Genomic DNA, 6162 nt, shown 5'->3' on the forward strand with positions numbered 1-6162 from the left:
GGCGATGCTGTGGAGGTGTATCAGAAAAAACAGGCCATGCTGCTGGAGGCCCAGAGGACAGGAGACTCTGGATGTCTGATGGTGGAGTTTGGGGATTTTAAGGGTAGGTCAATGAAGGAGGTGTATGAGGACCCAAGCAAGGAGGCTCAGGCTCTCATCACCTACCTGAAGAAGGCAAAGGCCAGGCCTAACACTAACATGGCCCTTTTCAAAGCATACGTGCTGAAGAGGCAGGCTCCAGCCCACATGCCCAGCACCACTGTGCCCGTTGCATCTGTCCCCACTGCTGCTGTGCCCACTGCCACTGTGTCTGTTCCTCCTCCACCTACTGCCACTAAGAACAGGCCTCTGCCGGCAACCAATGTGAAGGCCCTGTTGGCGCGGGGGAAGCATTTATCTGCTTCACTGCTGGCACAAAAGATTTTGTCTCCAGCCAAACCCTGTAAGTAATTTGCTAGCTTTAAAATCATTACAGTATATATTATGCAGTATATATGTGTGACGAAAATACGTGTTCAACAGCTGCAGGACCACGTGTACCTCCAGCGTCTGAGTCCGCAGCCCGGAGACAGCTCTTTACATGTGGTGAGTATCACTTAACACATACAAGTGTGTTGGTGACATGTGCTTAGTGTTTTATGTTATTTTACAGACTCTGCTGCTATGGATTTTTTTGAGGAGGAAGATGACCTGGAGATGGCAACTGTAGCCTCGCAAGCTGAGGAACAACTTCCTCAAGGTATATTAATCTTAAACAATACTTTACAAACAACTACAAATAAAACAAAACAGTATTTTTAAATGACATATCATATTATTTTATTTCACAACACAGAGGAATGGCACTTCTCAGGTGTCAATCTACATTCACTCTTTGAGTGAACATCCTCAAAGGAAAAAAGAGAATTTAAAGGTGTATGTAAAAGGTTTTATTTCATTTTTTTTATCATAATCACTGACTAAAGCTCATTCTTGTCATCTCACACTTCCCCCACTCCCCTTGAAATAAGTGGCTGTTGTAGTGTTTGGTCTGCTTCGCTTTCACGCTTCACACTGATCCCATCTTTTTTTCTTCTTGTATTTCTTCTAATGGTGCTTGGATGAAAAACAGGATTATTTTCACTGCTTCCTTCCATCTTTTCATCATCATGTCATCTCTCTACTAATCATACATGCTTTGTAGTAAACCTTGTAATCGCAGTAGCTGTCCAGCAGAGCTGAGAAAGCCATGCAGTGAAAGTCTAAAACAATAAGATAATTTTGTTGTGTTTTTTTACGCTCCAGCCACTGCAGGCTCGAGAGGCCCTGCTCCTGCTCCTGCTCCCGCTCCTGCCCCCTATCCTGCTCCTCCAGCATTGTGGACCCCTGGCCAGGTGTCCCAGTCGCCTGCAGAGCTTCCTGTCCACTGGAAAGAGCAACTCCCATCTTTCCAGCAGGACTGGATCAGGAAGACTCTGTTCAGGGCCAACGTAAAAACAGGGAAGCCTGAGCTGGTGCCACATCCCAACTTCTGGTGGTACCCTCCCCAGCCCCCGACCGTCTTCACCCAGCCCCCTACTTCTCCTGATATTTTCTTCTGCCGCCCTCTGTTCCTCTGGATGCCGCTGAAGATGTGGTCCATTCCACTTGTCTGTGTCCAGCCAGCCTGCAATAACCACAAGCTGACAGCTGCTGGCCTTTATCGCACTGTGCGCAAGGTCCTGGACATAGACGGGTGGTATGACATGGCCACAGAGTATCTGGAGTGCAAAGGGTGCAAGAAGAAGTATCCAGCCTGGTCTGAAGACATCCTGGGACAGCTCGACATGGGACACCGCAGAAAATTCCCCGCCATTCTGACATACAGGTAGAACACATTCGTATTTAGAGCAATGCACTGTAATTTGTTGTACTGTATAAAATCAAATACGTTGCTTTACTGACATTGAAATAATAAGATGTGGCACTGAACATAATTATTTGACTGTCTGTAGGTACTCGTGTGACTACCGTGTAGTCATAATGATGCGGGAGAGGACCCGGGGGAACAGTGTCACACAGCTTTTCAAAAAGCTGCAGGAGCTGCACACCTCAGCGTGGTCACAGCGGACGCTGGAGTACCTCACTGTCTGTGAGCCCTTCACAGACTCCTCCATTGTTGAGCCTCCACTCTTTTCTGCGCCCCCGCCCCTCCCACCCATCCCCAAACCCAAGTGGCTGTTGTCTGTGTATGCCAGGGACGTCCTCTCGCGGCTACCTGAGGTCAAGGCCAAAATAACCTCAGTCTTTGGCTCTGTCCTCAAGATGGACTCCACCAAAAAGGTATAAAAAGTGAAGTTTGAGTAATAATAATTGTTATTATCTTAAATTTTTCTGACAATTGTTTTGTTCTACTGTTTTTAGGTCACCAAAAAACTGGCCGGCGCTGCTGCCAACACTGCTGGTTGGTGCACTAATGTTGGCAATGAGCACGGCCAGGTGTTGGTGTCAGTCCTCACAGCGGCAGAGGGGCATGGATTGTGGCCCATGGCGGTGGGTCTCATGAAGAGGTACAGGGAGGCGGGAGTGGCACCACCCGCCATCATGTATGTGGACAGAGACTGCTGCAGTCCACATGCACACAGACAGTCGCAGGTCAGAGCCATGTTCATAGAGTGGGATGAGCTCCAAGTGCGCCTAGACATTTGGCACTTCATGCGGCGCTTTGCAGCAGGTGTCATCACGGAGGCTCATCAGCTCTACGGCACCTTCATGGCTCGGCTTTCCAGGTGCATCTTTGAGCTGGATCCTGATGATGTCGCTGCTCTACGGTTGGCCAAACAGGGGGAGTTACAGGCCAGAGGAGCTGGTCCAGTCTCAGAGAAGGCTCTGGATAAGCTGATCACCAGGAAGGAGTTGGCACTGCACTGTCGGAAGCGGACCAGAGGAGTGGAGGAGACCACCTGGAGGATCAAGGCGCTCATTGATGAGATGGACAGTGAGAAGGGGAGGGACACTCTGGGTGTACCATTGCTGGACCACGAGCGAATCCAACAGGTCTGGATAGATCAGCAGAGGCACATCGCCTGTATTCAGGACCCAGAGGGCTTCCCTCTGTACCAGAAGACAGACACACTGAAGAAGGGTGGTGTGGAGCTCAGCTGCTATCGCTGTGCTCGTGGCTCCACCTCCTTGGAGTCTTTCCACCTCCATTTAAATCGCTTCATCCCAGGTAGGTTATAACTTTTATAACCTGCAAAAAACTTTAAACTTTTATAACCTATTCTGCCATACTGAATACATACGTAACATATATTTGACTTTATTTGACCTGTAGGGACCAGTGCCAGTGATGCGCATTTCCAGGCCTATCTCCTGGAAGGCCTGATGCGCTGGAACCAGGACCGGATGGATGAAGCAGTGAGGGGAAAGACTGACCTGAGGATCTACAGTAGCATTGAGAGGGAGGCAATGGACCGGCTCAGCCGCAAAGTGCTGAAGGTGTCCCTGGATGACCGCTACCAGCCTCCAGGGGCTTACACAGGTAAGAATTATTCATGTTAACTCAAACAAAAGATTATACATTATACAGGGGTATGAGTGTTTGAGTGTACATTTTTTATATTGTATTTCAAATAATTCAACTATTGGTGGAGTTATTTGTGCTTTGTTTAATTTAGGCTTAATTTGACCCTTTTTAGACTTATTTCTTTGCTTTCTTTTGCTAAAGTGAATTTGAGTGCATTTATGCTTATTATCTTCTTGTATATTATTTTCATTTATTGATCTGTTAAACTGTATCAAGCCTACAAACGATCAAACTTTGAAAAGTTTGATTGTTTTTTTGTTTCAGTTTGTTATGGACAAATAGCCACTACAGCTATAATAATGTGATAAACTTTGTATAATGTGATGTGCTTTGTATGTGTGTTCTTTTGCAGGGGAGCTGCTGGGTATGGAGTATCTGTACAGTCAGTCTGGGAAATCCCTGACTGTTATGGATAACCCAGAAGAGGAGGATCGGCTGGTGGAGCAGATGACTGATGAGGTGGTGCAGGACGAAGGCTTTGTTGAGGAGGAACCTGAGGACCTCACAGTGCCAGTACTCTATGACCTCATTGAGCCTGTCCCAGTCCACAGCAGCAGCCCCCAGACCTTCAACCCCTGTCCCTCTGCACCAGGACCATCCTCACTACATCCACCCACAGGACTGCAGCACCCTGCCCAGCCTCCTCTGCGCCCTGCCCAGCCTCCTCTGCAGTCTCCTCCACGGCCTTCTGTCCAGCCAAGTGCTGCCTCTGCTCCTGCAACATCAACTGGGTCCAGTGTTGCAGACCAGGCTCCTGTAAGTAAGCTTCTCATTATTAGTTTCTATTTGCTTTTGCACTCTGACATTTAACATGCTGTGTATTGTTATTGTAATAACCTGCAGGCTCCTGTTCTTGGACCCGATGGCGTTGCAGGCTGGGATAAGGTGCAGGATTTGGCTGAGTACCTGGTGTCCCTCCGTCAGGCACTCTACCTGGACGAGCAGCAGGTTACAGAGGTCATCCGTCTGTGGACTGCTCTTCCTGATGGGGACAAGAGGAAGATCCACTATCAGCCCAGACACCAGCCCAAACTGACCCACGGACGCTTCAAGGCTCCGAAAAACACAGGAGTGACACCGGGTGTGGACAGTGTGAAGAGGTGCCTGATTGGTCATCCTGGGGGGCCGGCTCAGTGGCCCAGCACAAGTCGCTTAGTTGAGGGCATGTGCATCAAACTGTGTGCACTGCACAAGTCCCCAACTAAGAAGGATGGAGTCCGTCTTCCTCGTTGGACTAAGGTGCTCGCAGATTACCACCACATCCGAGACCTGGTGCTGAACTGCCAAACTCTGATGGAGGCCACGTCACTTCAGCTGTTTATGCTGAATCAGAGGACTCTCACTCAGTGGTAAGCATGGTTTTACATTGACATTTGAAAGAAAGGGATAGCAGTTATTTATTATGAATACATTTTTTGATTGCAGGTTTAATCGAAGGGAGAACACCCAGGAAGTGACTGTCCTTACCCAGGGCCTTGCTGCAGAAGACCGCATAGCTGTGGCCAGCTCACAGCTGCCTGCTCCGCGGGAAAAGCTGGATGAGGCTCCCTCCACATCAGGGGCCCGGCACGAGTTTGTCCTTCCTCCTAACAGAGCGGGACAGGCTCCTAAGCTACGGCCGGGCAGACGACCTGCCAGTGCTACAATTGTGCGGCCAATTATCCCAGCAGCTTCTACTCCTCCCCCAGTTCCTGTGCCACTGCCCCAGTTCATTTTATTGAACACTGCGCCCACACTGCTTGCAGCTGGTGCAGGTGGCGCTTCAGCTGCTCCTCTCCTGGCTCCAACTCCAGTGTTTCCTGACGTGCGAGAGGCTCCTGCTCCCACTGCCGCAGTGTCTGTCTCCCGCTTCACTCAGAGGAACAGACGACGCAGGGCAGAAGAGGAGGCCAGTGGAGCGCAAAAAAGGAAATATGTCCGTGAAGTGGCTTTTAACAAATGCTCTAAGTGTGGCAAGCCCAAAACCAAGGAGTTCGGCCATAGCCGCTTCGGCAGTGCCACGTTTTGCCCCAGTGTCTCTGGTGGCAAATCTTTAGAGGAGTGGCTGGTAGAACAGCGCCAGCAGAAAAAACCTGAACAGCCACCTCCATAATAAAAATAATCTTCCAACACAGAAAAAAGATAGTTTGTAAATACCTGTAAATAAATATCTATGTGTAAATACGGTTATGTTCATTTTCTCTCTATCTTTCTGTAATGTCTTGTTTGTTTTATTTATATTACAGAATGTTCTATTCTATTTCTACATTGTTAGTTGTTTATTGTAGTTCATTAATATCTTGTAGTTTTAGTAAATAAATACTGTTCATTTCACTCTTATTCATTGTGCTGCTTTTAATTGCCCTGGAATGTGCAAACTGTGTTTATTCATTTTAATAAAAAAATTTACATTTCGATATTTGTATGCATTTGTGTGTATAAAACATTTGAAGTGTCCTAAAATAAATCAGATAAATCACATCAATCAATCCCAAAACACATATTTGAATAAACATTTGTATTAGTTTTATTAAACCATAAACATGTAATATGCTCTTTTTAAAAAAAAAAATAATATACACAATTAATATCAATCAATATAATGATATGTCACATAGATAACCAAATTAAGGCGC

This window comes from Pimephales promelas, chromosome 9 (assembly GCF_988280905.1).
Source record: "Pimephales promelas chromosome 9, fPimPro1.hap1.1, whole genome shotgun sequence".
Classification (NCBI taxonomy): Eukaryota; Metazoa; Chordata; class Actinopteri; order Cypriniformes; family Leuciscidae; genus Pimephales; species Pimephales promelas.